This window comes from Amblyraja radiata, chromosome 16, assembly GCF_010909765.2.
Source record: "Amblyraja radiata isolate CabotCenter1 chromosome 16, sAmbRad1.1.pri, whole genome shotgun sequence".
NCBI lineage: Eukaryota > Metazoa > Chordata > Chondrichthyes > Rajiformes > Rajidae > Amblyraja > Amblyraja radiata.
The window spans coordinates 35668343-35688892 of NC_045971.1; the positions used below are offsets into that span (position 1 = coordinate 35668343).

At 47.5% G+C, this 20550-nt stretch overlaps 1 pseudogene; it reads right to left on the bottom strand.

Moving 5' to 3' along the window:
* Nucleotides 1-20550, bottom strand: part of LOC116982259 — a 192100-nt pseudogene that overhangs the window by 14601 nt on the left and 156949 nt on the right.

Sequence of the window (20550 nt, forward strand, 5' to 3'; positions counted from 1 at the left end):
GGAAGAAAGTTTGGGGGATTAAGGGGAATGGGAGGTATCCAGCCTGAGTGAATAAGGGGAATGGGAGATAGGTAGAATCGGGGGTATGGGAATGAAATGTAGCCAATTTGGTGGAGTAAAGAATGGAGGTAAAGAATGGGAGGTGGCCAGTTGGGTAGTTTAAGGGGGATGGGAGGAAGCCATCTTTGGAGAGAAAGGGGAATGGGAGGTACCCATCTTGGTGGGGGTGGGGGGGAGGGTAACGGATGTGAGGCAGCCAGCTTGGGCAGTAAGGGAATGGAAGGTAGCTAGCTTGGGGGGAGTAAGAGGAATGGGAGGTAGCCAGTATGGGGAAGTAAGGGGAATGGGAGATAGCCAGCTTGGGGGAGTAAGGAATAGGAGGTAGTAAGGAATAGGAGGTGGCCAGCTTGAAGGTGGGGGGGGGGGGGGGGTAAGGGATGGGAAGAAGGCAGCTTGGGGGAGTAAAGAATGGGATGTAGCCAGTGTGGGGGATTAAGGGGAATGGGAGGTAGACGGCTTGGTGGAGTAAGGAGGGTAATGGGAGGTAGCCAGCTTGGGGGGAGTAAGGGGAATGAGAGGTAGACTGCTTGAATGAGTAAGGGGAATGGTAGATTGTCTGCTTGGGTGAGAAAGGCGAATGCTTGTTAGCAGCTTGGTAGCAGCGTAAGGGGAATGGGTGGTAGCCAGCTTGGGGCAGTAAAGTGAAATATGGTAGCCAGCTTGTCGGAGTAAGAGATGGAGGTTGCCAGCTTGGGGGAGTAAGGGGAAGAGGAGTTCGCCAGCTTGAGGGCAGTAAGGGGAATGGGAGGTAGCCAGCTTGGGGGTTAACGAATGCGAGGCAGCCAGCTGGGGGAGTAAGGGATGGGAGGTAACCAGGTTGCAGGAGCAATGGGAATCGGAGGAGTAAGGGATGGTAGTTAGCCAATTTAGGGGATTAAGTGTGGGAGGTAGACGGTTGGGGTGTAAAGGGAGTGTGAGGAAGCCAGCTTGGGCATTAAGGAGAATGGGAGATGGTGAATTTAGGGGATTAACGGATGGGAGATAGTGAGCTGGGGGGGGGGGGTAAGGGATGGGAGGTAGCCCGCTTGGAAGTTAACGGGTGCGAGGCAGCCAGCTTGGGGGAGTAAGGGATGGGAGGCCGCCAGCTTGGGCAACAAAGGGGAATCGTAGGAAGGGAGGGAGGAAGGAAGCCAGCTTGAGGGAATAGAGGACGGGAGGTAGCCAGCTTGGTGGAGTAAAGGATGGCAGGGAGCCAATCTGGGGGAATGAAGAATGGGAGGGAGCCAGCTTGGGGGAGGTAGTAAGGGATGGTCGTAGGAACACAGCTTTTGGTAGTAAGGTATGGGAGGGAGGTAGCCAGCTTGGGGCAGTAACGGATCAGGGGTAGCCAGCTTGTGGAGTAAGATATATGAGGAAACCAGCTTGGGGGAGTAAGGGATAGGAGGCAGCCAGCATGTTGGGGGGGGGGGGAGTAAAGGGATGGGGGGTAATCAGCTTGGGGTGGTAAGGGATACGAGGAAGCCAGCTTGGGGGAGTAATGGATAGGAGGCAGCCAGCTTGGGAGAGTATGGGATGGGAGTTAGCCACCTTGGGAGAGAAAGGGCAATCGGTGTTAGCCAGCTTGGGGGGTAACGGATGTGAGGCAGCCAGCTTGAGTGATGGGAGGCAACCAGCTTGGGGAATAACGGGTGGGAGGAACCCAGATTGGGGGAGTAAGGGATGGGAGGCAACCAGCTTGGGGGAGTAAGGGATGGGAGGAACCCAGCTTGGGGGGAGTTGGGAGGTAGCCTGCTTGGGGGTGTAAAGGATGGGAGGTAGCCAGTTTGGGTTAGTAACGCATCGGAGGTAGACAGCTTGGGCGAGTAAGGGATGGTAGGAAGCAAGCTCGGGGTGTAAGGTGAATGGGACGAAACCAGCTTGGGGGGGAGCAAGGGATACGAGGAAGCCAGCTTTGGGGAGGAGCCAGCTTGGGGAGTAAGGGATCGGAGGTAGCCTGCTTGGGGAAGTAATGGGAGTCGGAGGTAGCCAGCTTGGGGAGTAAGTGATACGAGGAAGACAGCTTGGGGGATTAAGAGGAATGGGAGGTAGCCAGTTTGGGCGTGTAAGGGGAAGGGAGGTAGACTGCTTTGGGGAGTAAGGGGTATGAGAGGTAGCCATCTTGGAGGTGTAAGGGATGGGAAGAATGCTGCTTGGAGGGGGGGGGGGTGTAAGTGATGGAGAATAGCCAGCTTGGTAGTAAGGGATGGGAAGAATGCAGCTGGGAGGGGGTAAGTGATGGGGAATAGTCAGCTTGGGGAGTACGGTATGGGATGCAGCCAGCTTGGAGGAGAAAATGATCTGAGGTATCCAGCTTGGGGAAGTAAGGAATGTGAGGGAGCCAGCTTGGGGGAGTAAGGGATGGTAGGAAGCAAGCTTGTGGTGTACGGTGAATGGGAGAAAACCAGCTCGGGGGAGTAAAGGGCCTGTCCCACTTGGCCTATTTACACGACAGGCTGGTAGTGACTGACGCGCGATGCTTCTTCATGCGGCCGCACACAGTCTGGATCGCATGATGTCATTTGAAAATAGACACAAAGTGCAGTAGTAACTCAGCGGGACCGGCAGCATCTCTGGAGAGAAGGAATGGATGATGTTCCGGGTCGAGACTGTTCTTCAGTCTGAAGAAGGGTCTCGACCCGAAACATCACCCATTGCTTCTCTCCAGAGATGCTGCTGGTCCCGCTGAGTTAATCCTGCATTTTGTGTCTATCTCCCATCGTCTTGGCCCCGCTCTGGGACTCGGATTGGGGGCGGATCCTGATCCGCAACGGCCGTGAACCCCAGGCCAAGTTTGGCGATCGCCTGCCTACTTCTGCTGCAGTTGGAGGTGAGACGTTGCGCGGCGCCAGGGTGACCCACTTGACCGTCATTTACGCGTGAAGAATACTGCAGAACAAAATCCTGGAGCGCTGCGTGACACCGCGCGCAGCTCCACACTCCTCCACACCACTGGATGCGCCCGTCCCGCGCTACCCACACGCTACCAGGTCGCGTAAATGGCGCACAAATAACGGCCAAATAGGACAGGCCCTTAAAGGATACGAGGAAGCCAGCTTGGGTGAGTAAGGAATGGCAGGTAGCCAACTTGGGGGCGTAAGGGGTGGGAGGCAGTCGGCTTGGGGGAGTAAAGGGAATGCGGGGTAGCCAGCTTCGGTCATTAAGGAGAATGGGTGGCCAGTTTAGGGGATTAACGGATGGGAGCTAGTCAGCTTGAGGGGTAAGGAAAGTTTGGAAGGTAACGGCTGGGAGGCAGCCAGCTTGGGGGGAGTGAGGGATGGGGGGCCACCAGATTGGTGTAGTAAATGGAATTGGAGGAAGACAGGTTCGGGCAGTAAGGGATGGGAGGCGTGGCCTTGAGTGGTAGCGGTTGGGAGGTAGCCAGCTTGGTGGAGTAAAAAGGATGTGAGGGAGCCAATCTGGGGGCATGATGGATGGCAGGTAGCCAGCATGGGGTAGTAAGGGATTGGAGGTAGCCAGCTTGGGGTAGTATGGGATGAGAGGTAGCCAACTTGGGGTAGTAACGGATCGGAGTTAGCAGCTTGGGAGTAAGAGATACGAGGAAAGCAGCTGGGGGGGGGGGGGGGGGAGGGGGATGGGAGGTAGCCAGCTTGGTAGAGTAAGGGGAAGGGGATGTGGACAGCTTCGGTGAGTAATGGTAATGAGAGATAGCTAGCTTGGGGGTGTAAGGGATGGGAGGAATGCAGCTTGGGGGTGGGCGTAAGTGATGGGGGCAGCCAGCTTGGGGAGTAAGTGATGGGATGCAGCCAGCTTGGAGGAGAAAAGGGACTGAGGTATCCAGCTTGGTGAAGTGAGGAATGGGAGGTAGCCAGTTTGGGGAGGGTAGCCAACTTGGGGGAGAAAGGTGAACGGGAGATACCTAGCTTGCGGGAGTAAGGGGAATCGGAGGAAGTCAGATTGGGGGAGTATGGGATGGGAGGTAGCCAGCTTGGGGGGAAGGGTAAGGAATGGGAAGAAGGCAGCTTGGGGAAGTAAAAGAAATGGGAGGTAGCCAGCTTGGGGGAGTAAAAGAAATGGGAGGCATCCAGTTTGGGGGCGTAAAGGATGTGAGGCTGCCAGCTCGGGGAGTGTGGGATGGTAGGTAGCCAGCTTGGGGTGTAAGGGTAATGGGAGTTAGCCAGCTTCGGGGGAGTAAGGAGAGTGGGGGGTAGCCAGCTTGCGGGAGTAAAGGAAATGCCAGGTAGCCAGCTTGGGGCATTAAGAAGAACGGGAGATGGCGAGTATAGTGGATTAACAGTTGGGAGATAGTCAGATTGGAGGGTAACGGTTGGGAGGCGCCTGCTTGGGGGAGTAAAGGATGGAAAATAGCTTGGTGAAGTAAAGGATGGGAGGGAGACAATCTGAAGGAATGATGGATGGAAGGTAGCCTGCTTGGTGGAAGTAAGGGATAGGAGATAGACAGCTTGGGGTAGTAACGGATCGGAGGTAGCCACCTTGGGGGAGTAAGCGATGGTAGGAAGCAAGCTTGTGGTGTAAGGTGAATGGGAGAAAACCAGCTTGGGGGAGGACGGGATACGAGGAAGCCAGTTTGTGGAAGTAAGGGATGGGAAGCAGCCAGCATGGAGGATTATGGGATGGGAGGTAGCAAGCTTGGGGGAGTAAGGGATAGGAGGCAGGGCCAGCTTGGGGCGGGGAGTTGTAAGGGATGGCAAGAAGGCAGCTTGGGGGAGTAAAGAATGGGAGGTAGCAGCTTGGGGGAGTAAAGAATGGGGGTTGCCAACTTGGGGGAGTAAGGGAATGGAAATAGACTGCTTAGTGAGTAAGGGGCATAGTAGGTCACCAGCCTGGGGAGTAATTGGAATGCTTGCTAGGCAGCTTGGGGGCATATGGGGAATGGGAGGTAGTCAGCTTGAAGGGGGAGGGGTACTGGATGGGCAGAAGGCAGCTTTGGGGTGTAAAGGGTGGGATGTAGCCAGTGTGGGAGATTAAGGGGAATGGGAGATATACAGCTTGTGGGGTAATGGCTGGCAGGTAACCAGCTTGGGGGAGTAATCGGTGGCAGGTGGGCAACTTGGGGGACTAAGGGGAATGGGAGGTATCCAACCTGGGGAGTAAGGAATGGTATGCAGCCAGCATGGGGGAGTAAGGGATGACAGGAAGCCTCCTTGGGGGAATGAAGGCTGGGAGGTACCCAGTTTGGGGGAGTAAATGATAGGAGGCAGACAGCTTAGGTGAGTAAGAGAAATGGGAGGTAGGCAGTTTGGGGGAATATGGGGAAGGGGAGGAAGACTGTTTGGGGAAGCAAGGTGAATGAGAGGTAGCCAGCTTGGGGGTGTAAGGATATCCGTAATGCAACTATGGTTTCCAGAGATAACGAATCAATTGCATCTGGAGGCGCCGTGGACTAAATAATGCCCAGCTGTGATTAAACTTTGTAACAAATGACTGTGATTTGAAACACGTGTTGGGACTGACTTCGAGCAGTCAGAAAGATGGATTCAATTGTAAACATTGGCGAGTCAAAGGCTCAAGAAGGGCGAGGTTTCAGCACCATGGCCAGAGGCAGCGCCCTGGCGGAGACACGGAGAAAGGAAAGCATCAAGCAGGAAATGGACATGGTACAAGCTGGTCTGGTACCGAGTGAGCCCTTGTTACCGCTGCCCCTGCACGGATTGCATCGGATCTTTTGAGTGGCAAACAACTATGAAGTGTCAGACAGCACAGATAATGCCATCCGGATGCCCGATAAGATACACAACGATTTCGGAATCGTTCGTTCTCGTCAACATAACGAACAAGTCGGGAGGAGATTAATTTGTGAAGGGTGCGTTTCATTTTTTAAATGTATGTCAAAGATAGGGGAACATAATAGGTTATTTAAATTATGTCACGGTTTTGAACCTGGTTTTAAGAGCGTAACTTGAGGTGACTCGGGAAACATGAATAAAATGACAAGGGCATTGATAGAAAGGAGCTTTAGGAAATATTCGAGGAAGTTTCACAGGGTCGCAAAGATAACTGCGTCTGACCTTTATCAGTGTATTGAAAAAAGGCAATTCCGGATAGGTACTATGGTTCTCTTATAACTGTACACCAATTGATAACATAAATTCTTTATTTATATAGCACATTTTTAGTCAACTTGCATTGACCCCAAAGTGCTTCACATAATTACATCCACACACACAGGCAAAGGTGGGTGAAGTGTCTTGCCCAAGGACACACACAGGCAAAGGTGGGTGAAGTGTCTTGCCCAAGGACACAACGACAGTATGCACTCCAAGCGGGATTCGAACCAGCTACCTTCCGGTTGCCAGCCGAACACTTAGCCCATTGCGCCATCTGTCGTCCCGATAAAACAGTTCTTCCCCAAACTGGGGTATAGTACTGAAGAAGGGTCCCGACCCGAAACGTCACCCATTCCTTTTCTCCAGAGATACTGCCTGTCCCGCACAGTTACTCCAGCATTTTGTGTCTATCTAAGACATAGTACCGATCCTCTCAACATACCACATTAGATATTAGACAGTTCTCTGGAGCTGTTACGCCACCTTACTGAAAAAAACTACATTCTGCACTGGTAATTTCTCTTCGATCAGTTTGTTGTACTCGTGTATGGTTTCGTTCCATTCATCTACAATGTACTATCATACATATCATACATATAACATCCAGCAGGTGGCGCCAGCAATGGCTGCCTCGCCAATAGTCTGTCTCGTCCATTCCTTCATCGTTGTTTATAGTGACCTCATCACTAGGGTCTATTGGCACGAACGTTCATTTGTCACCTTGCTGATGCTGGCTTTTCACAAAGATATGACACAAAATACTGGAGTAACTCAGTAGGTCAAGCAGCATCTCTGGAAAAGAAGGAGTTCATAAGGTGACGAAGGGTCCCGACCCAAAACATTACCTATCCTTTTTCTTTTGAGATGCTGCCTGACCCACTGAATAATTCCAGCACTTTGTGTCTGTAATAAGGAGGAACGTCAGATGCTAGTTTACACCAGAGATAGACACAAAGTGCTGGAGTAGCTCAGATCAATGAAGGGTCCCGACCTGAAACATCACCTATCCATTTTCTCCAGAGATGCCGCCTGACCTGCTAAGTTACTCCAGCGCTTTGAGTCTATCTTGGTACCACACCCAATTACTGGTGTCAATAACTTTTAAGTTTCTGTGGAAGTTAAATTGTGAACAGGGGTTTGTTCTTAAAAAATGGTTCTCACTTTAGTTAAACATAACAATCAACATAATTCTGTAAACTCCTGGATAATCTCCAAATCCAATGGCTAATTAGCATCCCGAGTTCCACGTGTCAACTTGTTCTGGAATACAGAGGAAATATTTTCTTTGTCAGCTCATTAAAATACCTCAAGGATGTTGAACACCTTCAATTGATCACTAAAATCCTTCTGTTTCATCTTAAGGGCTACAAGTTTTCTCCATGTAACGTGTGCTTACAATTTATAAACAAAGATTAGGCACAAAACGCTGGAGTAACTCAGCGGGTCAGGCAGCATCTCTGGAGAAGGAATGGGTGACCTTTCGCAGACCCGAAGCATCACTTTTCCTTCTCTCCAGAGATGCTGTCTGACCCACTGAGTTACTCCAGCTTTTTGTGTCCATCTTTGGCTTAAACCAGCATCTACAGTTCATTCTACACAACCAACAAACCTTTCAAGCGAGACATCTTTACGAGACGGAGGCAAGATGGTGCACTGGGAGTAGCCAATGAAGTCACCTGGAGAATATACAAACTCCACAGAGACTGTATTAAAGGTCAGGACTGAAGCCACTTTGCTAGATGAGTGAGGCAGCAGCTCTCTACCAGCTACACTACAGTGCTGTTCATGATTTTACAATATTATCTATATTACTAAAAGTCTGATATTGACCGCTTTTGGCACACTGTGCTGCGATTTCCGAGCGAATGCCGCCACCTACGGCCGTCATTTTTGGCCACCTCGCTCAGAGCCCCCCTCCGCCTTTAGGGACTGGAGGATTTTTCCCTTCGATGGGAAAATCGAGAGATATTAATGTTTATTTTTAAATTGCCATTCTCTCTGTTGCCCCTGCTGGTGGGAGGGGGAGGGACTATAAAACCCGGAAGTGGTGTGCCTCAGTCTCTGCAAGATGGAGGAAGCCTGAGGGTCATGTCTCTCTGAGCTGTGACTAACACAGAACACATGTATACTCAACTGTGAGTGCCCTTAATGTGGTTCTAAAATGCTGACAAAAAGTGTCTATTGTTTCTAAAATTGTTGCAAAAAGTATCTCCATTGTTTCTAAAATGCATGCAAAAAAGTGTATTTTTTGGTTCTAAAATGGTTACAAAAAGTATATTGGTTCTAAAAGGCTTACAAAAAGTGTCTCTATTGGTTCTAAAATGCTTACAAAAGGTGTCTCTATTGGTTATAAAATGCTTGCAAAAAGTGGCTCTATTGGTTTTAAAATGCTTGCATAAAGTGTCTATTGGTTCTAACATGCTTGCAAAAAAAGTGTCTCTATTGGTTCTAAAATGCTTGCAACAAGTGTCTATTGGTTCTAAAATGCTTGCAAAAAGTGTCTCTTTTGGTTCTAAAATGCTTGCAAAAAGTGTGTCTCTATTGGTTCTAAACTGGTTCCATAAAATATCTCTATTGGTTCTAAAATGCTTGCAGAAATTGTATTTTTGGTTCTAAATGCTTGCAGAAAGTGCCTCTAATTGGTTCTAAAGCTTGCATAAGTGTCTATTGGTTCTAAATGCTTGCAACAAGTTTGTATTGGCTGTTGTTGGAGGTAACTGCTTTTAAAAGGCTGCACTGCAAAAAAAATGGCTGTTGTTGGTGGTGGCATCTGCTTTTAAATAGCTGCACTGGGAAAATAATGGCTGTTGTTGGTGGTGGTAACCGCTTTTAAATGGCTGCACTGGGAACAAAATGGCTGTTGTTGGTGGTGGTATCTGCTTTGAAATGCTGCATTGCAAAAACAAAATGGCTGTTGTTGGAGGAGGTAACTGCTTTTAAAAGGCTGCACTGCAAAAAAAATGGCTGTTGTTGGTGGTGGCATCTGCTTTTAAATAGCTGCACTAGAAAAAAATGGCTGTTGTTGGTGGTGGTAACTGCTTTGAAAGGCTGCATTGTAAAAAAAAAAAGGCTGTTGGTGGTGGTAACTGCTTTGAAAGATTGCACTGCAAAAAAAACTGGCTGTTGCTGGTGGTGGTAACTGCTTTGAAAGGCTGTACTGTAAAACAAAATGGCTGTTGTTGGTGGTGGTAACTGCTTTGAAAGGCTGCACTGCAAAAAAAATGGTTGTTGTTGGTGGTGGTAACTGTTTTAAAAGTGTCTATTGGTTCTAACATGCTTGCAAAAAGTGTCTATTGGTCCTAAAATGCTTGAAAAATGTGTCTATTGGTTCTAAAATGCTTGCAAAAAGTGTGTCTATTGGTTCTAAAATGGTTCCATAAAGTGTCTCTATTGGTTCTAAAATGCTTGCAGAAATTGTCTCGTGGTTCTAAAATGCTTACAGAAAGTGACTCTATTGGTTCTAAAGCTTGCAAAAAGTGTCTATTGGTTCTAAAATGCTTGCATAACGTATTTTGGCTGTTGTTGTGGCGGTAACTGCCTTGAAAGGCTGCACTGCAAAAAAAATGGCTGTTGTTGGTTGTGGTATCTGCTTTGAAAGGCTGCATTGCAAAAAAGAAAATGGCTGTTGTTGGTGGTGGTAACTGCTTTTAAAAGGCTGCACTGTAAAAAAAAATATAGCTGGTGCTGGTGATGGTGACTGCTTTTAAATAGCTGCACTGGAAAAAAAAATGACTGTTGTTGGTGGTGGTAACTGCTTTGAAAGGTTGCACTGCACAAAAATGGCTGTTGTTGGTGGTGGTAACTGCTTTGAATGGCTGCACTGCAAAAACAAATGGCTGGTGGTGGTGGTGGTAATTGCTTTTAAATGGCTGCACTGGGAAAAGATTGTTGTTGTTGGTGGTGGTGACTGCTTTGAAAGGTTGCACTGCAAAAACAATGGCTGTTGTTGGTGGTAACTTTTTGACCATCTTACTCAGTGCCTCGCCACTCATCAGGTGCAGAGGATTCTTCCCATCAATTAAAAATAAAAGTGGTTTTAGTGTTAAAAAAATGTTTTGGGAATCTCTCTACTGTCAATCATGCCATGAATGCCACGCCCCTTCCAGTTGGAGGGGGAGGGATTATAAAAGTGTGGGTGTGGCTCAGTCTATGCAAGATGGGGGAGAGAGAGGTCCCGATTGTCTGAGCTGTGAATCAACTGAACACACTGAATGTCTACTGAACTGTGAGTGTGGTGTTTTGTGTGGTTTTATAGTGCTTTCATGGTGGTTTCACCCTGCTTGAAATGGCATGAAACTGCACTAGCATATGGTGGCCTTGCACCCTGCTTGAATTGACATGAAACTGCACTTGAATTTGGTGGCCTTGCACCCCGCTTGAAGTGGCATGAAACTGCACTTGAATTTGGTGTTCTTGCACCCTGCTTGAAATGGCATGAAACTGGACTTGAATTTGGTGGCCTTGCACCCTGCTTGAAGTGGCATGAAACTGCACTTGAATGTGGTGGCCTTGCACCCTGCTTTAAATGGCATGAAAGTGCACTTGAATTTGGTGGCCTTGCACCCTGCTTGAAATGGCAGGAGACAGCACTTGAGTTTGGTGGCCCTGCACCCTGCTTGAAGTGGTATGAAACTGCACTTGAATTCGGTGGCCTTGCAGCCTGCTTGAAGTGGTCGGAAACTGCACTTGCATGCGGTGGCCTTGCACCCTGCTTAAAGTGGTCGGAAACTGCACCTGAATTTGGTGGCCTTGCACCGTGCTTGAAGTGGAATTTCAAAGAATGGCCGTGAGTCAAGTGTGTTAGTCCACCAGCCGTTAGTGAGCTGCCCGCACATCAGGCTTGAGTGACTGAGCTGCCACCTCAAGAATCCATTTTGCCCACAATGTCCATACTAACCAGTCCCTTCGGCCCACAGTACCCATACTGCATCGGGGGACCAGCCTCCCGTGTGAACAAGGGACCCAACGGGTCCCACTTAGTCCAGTAATGTTTAAGTTTCTGAAATTAAAAAAATATTTATAGTTTGTAGTGTAACTTTTTCACACAAAGGGCGGTGGGTGAATGGAACGAGTTGTCGGAGGAGGTAGTTGAGGCAGGTGTTATCACAACATTTAAGAAACATTTAGACAGGTTCATGGATCGGACAAGTTTAGAGGGATATGGGCAAAATGCAGGCAGGTGGGACCAGTGCAGATGCGGCATGTTGGCCGGTGTGGGCATGTTGGGCGGTGGGGGCAGGTTTCTCCACTGCAAAACTCGATGACTCTAGTTATAAGGCACTTTCCCTTTCACAGAAATAGTTACTGCTAATGAAATACATCTGAATACTTAGACCTGGAAAAAGCTACCACACCACAGTGATCCCTTGCATATTTTTCAAACTGGGATATAGACCATCAGATGTTTAAGATGTATCAGGTTTCAGACTCATTAACCAATACAATACCTTTTATTATTAACATCCTCCTCTTACTTCCTCATTTTCACTGACCTCTTGGTTCTTCAGCATGCCAAGGATTTTGGTGCCTCTGTGAATATAGCTTGCTACACAAGCAGGAAACATTCACTAGGATTGGTACACCAATAATGGGATTTCAAACTGAAACGTCACCTGTGCATGTTCTACGATGATGCTGCCTGACTTGCTGAGCTACTCCAGCACTTTGTCCTTTTGTGTATTAACCAGCAGCTGCAGTTCTTTGTTTCTACAATCAATGGCATGACTGCCTTAACAGCATTGATGTACAGAGTGATTTTGTGGTCCAAGTCTATAACATGCAAGTGGCATTACAATGGGTGTGTGTAGTAAATGAAGGCATATGGTATGATTGTTTTCATAGGTCAGGGCATTGAGTATCTTGTTCGTGCATATGGCATGCACAGCTCAAAGCTGTTAGGCAACTTGTTATGTTTGATCTTCTGTTTGTGCACGCCAGGTTGATTGCATTCGTTGAAACGGTGGACCTCGTGAAGGTTGCAATCTCCTACCCCAGGCATTGGGTATAAGAGTCCGGATGTCATGATGCAGCTTTATAGGACTTTGGTTTTGCTGCATTTGGAGTCAATCTCAAAAAGCTGCAGTAACTCAGTGGGTCAGGCAGCATCTCTGGGGAAAAGCAATACACAACATTTTGGGTTGAGACCATTCTTCAGACTCATTTCTCATTTACAGTGTTGCCTGCAGTTCTGGTTGTCCCATTACAAGAAGGATTTGGAGGCTTTGGAAAGGGTGCAGAGGTGGGTTACCAGAATAATGCCTGGATTAGAGGGTATTAGCTACAGGGAAAGGTTGGACAGACTTAGATTGTTTTCTCTGGAAAGTCAGAGGATGCGGAGTGACTGGTTAGAAGTAAATAAAATTATGTGAGAGACATAGATGAGGTAGACAGTCCAAAACCTACTTCCCTGGGTGAAAATATTAAATAAGAGAATTCTTAGCTTTCAGGTCATAAGTGATAGGAGTAGAATTAGGCCATTCAGCCCATCAAGTCTACTCCGCCATTCAATCATGGCTGACCTATCTCTCCCATCTTTAAGGTGATAGGGGTAAAGTTTAAAGGAGATGTGTGGGAGCACCTGGAGTTTGCTGGGGGTGCAGGCCGGTACAATTGTGCAATTTAAGAGACTTGTAGATGAGCGTTTGGTTACACAGTAATTGGAGGGATATGAATTATGTGCAGGTAGATAAGGTTATGTCTTGGCATCATGTTCGGCACAGATGATGGGCTGAAGAGCCAGGTCCTGTGCTGTAGTGTTCTTTGTTCTATGTAATCAATGCCTTGCAGCAAAACCATATATTTAATAACTCAGTGGGACAATAATTAAAAGACTGAAATAAAGTGCAACGCCCACAACTTGCTCGAAACTTATCTGTACCAAGATTACATCCATTGTGGAGAGTCAAGTTCCAACTGAATACCAGTTAGTTAGTTTAGTTTATTGTCATGTGTAAAGCTTTTGTTGCGTGCAAACTCATCAGCGGAAAGACAATACATGATTACAATCGAGCCATCAACAGTGTACAGATACATGTTAAAGGTAATAATGTGAATAATCTTTAGTGCAAGATGAGGTCCGATTAAAGATAGTCCGAGAGTCTCCAATGAGGTAGATAGTATCTCAGGACTGCTCTCTAATTGTTGGTAGGATGGTTCAGTTGCATAATAACAGCTGGAAAGAAACTGTCTCTCAACTGGAGTTGTGTGTTTACAAACATCTATACCTCTTGCCTGATGGGAGAGGGGCGGAGTGGCTGGGGTGCAACATCCTTAATGCTATTGGCCAGCATACTTGTGCTACCATAAAAGTCCAGTGGGTCAAGGTGCAGCTAAATACCATTGGTATCCACTATGCTAGAGACATTATAGAAACACAGAAAATATGTGCAGGAGTAAGCCATTCGGCCCTTCGAGCCTGCACCGCAATTCTATTTGATCATGGTTGATCACCCAACTCAGTAACCCATCCCTGCCTTCTCACCATACCCCCTGAATCCTTTTGCCACAAGGGCCACATCTAACTCCCTCTTAAATATAGCCAATGAACTGGCTTAAGCTACCTTCTGTGGCAGAGAATTCCACAGATTCACCACTCTCTGTGTAAAAAATGATTTTCTCCTCTCGGTCCTAAAATACTTCCCTCTTATCCTTAAACTGTGACCCCTAGTTCTGGACTTCCCCAACATCGGGAATAATCTTCCTGCATCTAGCCTGTCTAACCCCTTAAGAATTTTGTAGGTTTCTATAAGATCCCCCCACAATCTTCTAAATTCTAGCGTGTACAAGCCGAGTCTATCCAGTCTTTCTTCATATGAAAGTCATGACACCCCAGGAATCAGTCTGGAGAACCTTCACTGTACTCCCTCTATGGCAAGAATGTCTTTCCTCAGATTAGGAGACAAAAACTGTACGCAATATTCCAGGTGTGGTCTCACCAAAACCCTGTACAACTGCAGAAGAAACTCCCTGCTCATATACTCAAATCCTTTTGCTATGAATGCTAACATACCATTTGCTTTCTTCACTGCCTGCTGCACCTGCATGCCTACTTTCAATGACTGGTGTACCATGACACCCAGGTCTCGTTGCATCTCCCCTTTTCCTAATCGGCCACTTTCTACTTTACTGGTTTTGTCACCAAAGTGGATAACCTCACATTTATCCACATTATACTGCATCTGCCATGCATTTGCCCACTCACCCAACCTATCCAAGTCACCTTGCAGCCTCCTAGCATCCTCCTCACAGCTCACACTGCCCCCCAGCTTCGTGTCATCCGCAAACTTGGAGATGTTGCATTCAATTCCCTCTTCTAGATCATTAATATATATTGTAAATAGCTGGGGTCTCAGCACTGAGCCTTGCGGTACCCCACTAGTCACTGCCTGCCATTCTGAAAATGACCCGTTTACTCCCACTCTTTGCTTCCTGTCTGCCAGCCAGTTCGCTATCCACATCAATACTGAACCTCCAACACCGTGTGCTTTAAGTTTGCATACTAAACTCTTATGTGGGACCTTGTCGAAAGCCTTCTGAAAGTCCAGATATAACACATCCACTGGTTCTCCCTTATCCATTCTACTAGTTACATCCTCGAAAGATTCTATAAGATTCGTGTGACATGATTTACCTTTCATAAATCCATGCTGACTTTGTCTAAAGAATTCACCACTTTCCAAATGTGCTGCTATCCCATCTTTAATAACTAACTCCAGAATATTCCCCACCACCGATGTTAGACTAACTGGTCTGTAATTCCCCGTTTTCTCTCTCCCAACCTTTTTAAAAAGTGGGGTTACATTAGCTACCCTCCAGTCCTCAGAAACTACTCCAGAATCTAAAGAGTTTTGAAAAATTATCACTAATGCATCCACTATTTCTGCGGCTACTTCCTGATGTACGCTGGGATGCAAATTCTCTGGCTCTGGGGATTTATCGGCTTTTAATCCATTCAATTTACCTAACACCACTTCCCAGCAAACCTGGATTTCACTCAGTTCCTCCATCTCATTTAACAAGTCTCTTGCTATTTCCGGCAGATTATTTAAGTCTTCCTTCGTGAAGACAGAACCAAAGTAGTTATTCAATTGGTCTGCCATGTCCTTGTTCCCTATGATCCATTCGCCTGTTTCTGACTACAAGGGACCTACATTTGTTTTAGCAAATCTTTTCCTCTTCACATATCTATAAAAACTTTTGCAGTCAGTTTTTATGTTCCCTGCCAGATTAAAATAGTGATCATTTGTTAATTCATCATGGCTGAAGCAGGTGGGCTCACTTCTGACTCTACTTTACTGTGGACATTTAAATAGGAAAAGTAAACTTTCTTTATTAACAATGAATGACCCAGACAAAGGAGAATGTTACTCCTGGAAGTTCATAGTCACAGCATGGAAACAGCCCAGCATGGAAACAGCCTTCCTTCGGCCAAACTTGCCCACACCGACCAACATGCCCCGTATACACTAGTTTCACCCCGACCAACATGCCCCATCTACACTAGTCCCACCGTCCAACATGCCCCATCTGCAATAGTCCCACACCGACCAACATGCCCCGTATACACTAGTCCCACCCCGAACAACATGCCCCATCTACACTAGTCACACCCCGACCAACATGCCCCATCTACACTAGTCCCACCCCAACCAACATGCCCCATCTAAACTAGTCCCACCCCGACCAACATGCCCCATCTACACTAGTCCCACCTGCCCGCATTTGGCCCATATCCCTCCAAATCTGTCCTATCTAAGTGTCTCTTAAACGTTGTGATAGCCCCTGCATCAACTACCTCCTCTGGCAGCTCATTCCATACACCCACCACCCTGTGTGCAAATGTTGCCCCTCAGATTGACATTATTAATGTGAACCATTTGTGCACAACTCTTCTGGTGTGAGTAATAAATGAAATGATAGATAGCAAAAATACACAGTGGTGCAGCGGTAGAGTTGTTGCCTCATAGCGCCAGAGACCCGGGTTCCATCCTGAATACGGGTGCTGTTGTACGGAGTTTGCACGTTCTCCCCGTGACCTGCGTGGGTTTTCTCCGGGTGCTCCGGTTTCTTTCTGCATTCCAAAGACCTGCCGGTTTGTAGGTTAATTGGCTTCTGTAAAATTGTCCCTAATGTGTGTAGGATGGAGCAAGTGTACGGGGTGATCACTAGTCGGCAATGACTCGTTGGACCAAAGGGCCTGTTTCCGCTCAGTGTCTCTAAACTCTTAACAATACCTGGTGACTTGGCCTCCACATGAATTCCACAGATTCACCACCCTCCGGCTAAAGAAATTCCTCCTCATCTCCTTTCTAAAGGCATGGGTGGGAAAGGCAGAGAGGGTGAGGGGCCAGACACGGGCATGTGGGACTAGCTTCGATAGGCATGGCTGTGTGTTTCTGTGCTGTGGGACTGACGGGGCTCAACAGGGTAGTAGTTTGATGCTTCAGCCTGCAGCAACCCAGGAGAACTGTGTTCCAGATGCTTCATTAGTTTGTTGTTTTGCACATCGATCGGGAGGCGATGAAATCTCCCGTTCACACGCAGCTGCCAGAGCAAACAGTGTACATACAGTGATGACAAACGCAATAAATGCAATATCCAGTGCAGAACTGTGCAAGATTGTGTTGCAGAAAGCCTGGGGCAGCATGGACGAGAAGGGCCGAAGGGCCTGTCACTGGGCAAGGTGACCACCGACGCTGTTTGTGTGGAGTTTGCTCGCTTCCCCTTCCGTGGTGGACAGGATGCGGGTCGGGGCAGGGGAGACGACCTCAGCCGTCCAAGCCTCAATCCAAGCTCAGCCTTCCTCCCTGGACAACAACCGAGGGGAAAAACAGACAAAACCTCTTCCAACTACCCGAATCCCTCAGGGAATGCCCCTGTCCTGTCTTTGAAATCAAGCCGTCACAATTGTGCACGATAAGTCAGCATTATCCTTTTTTTTAATATATAGACGAAAGCTGATCAAGTTCAAGTTCAAATTTATTGTCACGTCCACCAATTAAGGTACATTGATATTTGAATTACCGTACAGCCATACTGAGTAAAAAGCAACAAGACACACAGCCACATAAAATAAAATCTAACGTAAACATCCACCACAGCGGAATCCACATTCCTCACTGTGATGGAAGCTAATAAAGTTCAATCATCTTCCCCTTTTGTTCACCCGTGGTCGGGGCTGTTGAACCCTCCGCAGTCGCCGCTTGCTGCCGACACACAACATAAAAGTCCTTTTAAACATCCATGATCCAAAGACATCCTCATGAAGAAGGCCTATGCTTGGACAGCTATCCAGCCAGAAGATGCAAAAGCATTGCGGGAGTTTGCGATATGTCTTAGATGTATGAAAGAAATGACTACCCTCTTAGACCACATGCAAGAAATGAATGTTGTTAGCAATATGAAAATGATCACTCTAAAACTGCCCTATAGACTTAGAGAAAAGATAAAGCTGGTCTGTTAGAGCAAAATGAGAATGGAGAGGCCATGCTTCCCGATCTGAACTTCAGAGAAAAGGAAGTACGGTTCATGTCAAATTTACGCTATGGGAATATTCAAGATCCTAAACCAATCACAACTGTCAACGGTTCTACCTTTCCTAAAACAAAAGATCAGGACCTAAGGGAAGTAGTTTTGTTTCCCTGTAAATACCTGCAGAAACGAAACGCCAAAAGGAAGAAGATATATCTACTGTTAAGCCAAGACAGTTCTGCTTGTCATCCAGCGAGAAGAAGACAGAGGAATTACAAAGAGATGGCCCACGAGGGAAGGGAATGGGGGGGCTGTCGATGACTGATCAGCTCGGACCTTGCATCCCATCCCAAGATTGGACACCACATTCTTGACAGGGCCAAGGAGAGCTTGTAATAGGAACACTTCTCCATCCGTTTCTCACCACGAATGGCCGACCTGCTGAGTTCTACCGGCACTTTGGAGGGGAATGGACAGGTGACATGTCGGGTCTGGACCCTTCTTTGGACTGATGGAGTTGGGGGAGAAAGCTGGAAAAAAGAGATGCGGTTGGGACAGACTCCAGGACTTGATTAGGAGGGGGAGTTTCCTTAATTTGGAGAATTCAATGTTCATGTCATTGGGCTGTAAGCTATGAGGTGCTGTTCTTCCAGATTGCGTGTCACCTCATTCTGGCAATGTAGGAGGCCCAGGACAGAAACATCAGTGTGGGAGTGGGAAGGGGAGTTAAAATGGTTGGCAACCGGGAGATCCAGCAGGTCTTGGCGGACCGAGCACACGTGTACGGTGAAATGCACGCCATTTGGCCCTTGAACCAGCACCACCATTCAATGTGATCATGGCTGATCATCCACAATCAGTACCCCGTTCCTGCCTTCTCCCCATATCCCCTGCCTCCGCTATCTTTAAGACCCCTATCTGGCTCTCGCTTGAAAGTATCCAGAGAACCGGCCTCCAGGCAGAGAATTCCACAACTCACTGTGTTAAAAACTGTTTCCTCATCACCGTTCTAAATGGCTTCCCCCTTATTCTTAAACTGTGGCCCCTGGTTCTGGACTCCCCTAACATCGGGAACATGTTTCCTGCCTCTAGCGTGTCCAAACCCTTAATAATCCTATATGTTTCAATGTGAAACCCTCTCATCCTTCTAAACTCCAGAGTGCACAAGCCCAGCCGCTCCATTCTCTCAGCATATGACTTCCCCATCCCAGGAATTAACCTTGTAAACCTACGCTGCACTCCCTCAATAGCAAGAATGTCCTTCCTCAAATCAAGGGACCAAAACTATACACAATACTCCAGGTGTGGTCTCACTAGGACCCTATACAACTGCAGAAGGACCTCTTTGCTCCTATACTCAACTGCTCTTGTTATGAAGACCAACAATTCGTTTTATTCACTGCCTGCTGTACCTGCATGCTTACTTTAAGTCACTGATGAACAAGGGCCCCCAGATCCCGTTGCACTTCCACATTTCCCAACTTGACACCATTTAGATAATAATCTGCCTTCCTGTTTCTGCTACCAAAGTGGATTATCCACATTAAACTGCATCTGCTATGCATCTGCCCACTCCCCCAACTTGTCCAAGTCGCCCTGCATTCTCATAGCATCCTCCTCACAGTTTAGACTGCCACCCAGCTTTGTTTCGTCTGCAAATTTGCTAATATTACTTTTAAATCTCTTCATTGATGTATATTGTAAATAGCTGCGGTCCCAGCACCGAGCCTTGCGGCACCCCACTAGTCACTGCCTGCCATTCTGAAAGGGACCCGTTAATTCCTACTCTTTGTTTCCTGTCTGCCAATCACTTCTCTATCCATGTCAGAACTCTACCCCCAATACCCTATGCCCTAATTTTGCCCACTAATCTCCCATGTGGAACCTTATCAAATGGTTTCTGAAAGTCCTGGTGCACTACGTCCACTGGCTCTCCCTTGTCCATTTTCATAGTTACATCCTCAAATAAATTCCAGAAGATTAGTCAAGCGTGATTTCCCCTTTGTAAATCCATGCTGACTCGGACCGATCCTGTTACTGCTATCCAACTGTGTGGCTATTTCATCTTTTATAATTGACTCCAGCAACTTCCCCACCACCGATGTCATGCTAACTGGTCTATAAATCCGTTTTCTCTCTCCCACCTTTCTTAAAAAGTGTGATCACATTAGCTCCCCTCCAATCCATAGGAACTGATCCTGAGTCTATAGAACATTGGAAAATGATCACCAATGCGTCCACAATTTCTAGAGCCACTTCCTTAAGTAACCTGGGATGCAGGCCCTGGGGATTTATCAGCCTGCAGTCCCTGCAGTCTATCCAACACAATTTCCTGCCTAATGTGGATTTCCTTCATTTCTCCATCACCCCAGATCCTCTAGCCACACGTACATCAGGAAGATTGTTTGTGTCCTCCTTAGTGAAGACTGATCCAAAGTACCTGTTCAACTCATCTGCCATGTCCTTGTTCCCCATAATAAATTCACCTTTTTCCACCTTCAACAGTCCAACTTTGGTCTTAACTAATGTTTTCCTCTTCACATACCTAAAGAAGGACCAGCAGATGCCGGTTTACAAAGAGAGACGCAATCTCCTGGAGTAACTTGCACGTCTGGAGAGCATGGACAGGCAACATTCTAGGTCAGGACCCTTCTTCAGACTGCTTGGTGTGGGGGGTGGAGAAAGTTGGAAAGGAGAGGTGGGAGTGGTAGCCTTAGATTCCCTTCCCTCTACAGATGCGGCCTGACCCACTGAGTTCCTCCACCGCTTTAGAGGGAATGGACAGACAACGTTTTGAGTCAGGACCCTTCTTCAGACTGATAGGAGAGGGTGGGGGGAGGAAGCTGGAAAAGAGAGATGGGGGCTGGACAAAGCCTGGCAAGTGATAGGTGAACACAAAATGCTGGAGTAACAACGGGACAGGCAGCATCTCTAGAGAGAAGGAATGGGTGACCTTTCAGGTTGAGACCCTTCTTCAGAAGTGATAGGTGGGTATAGGTGAGGGAGACACAAGATA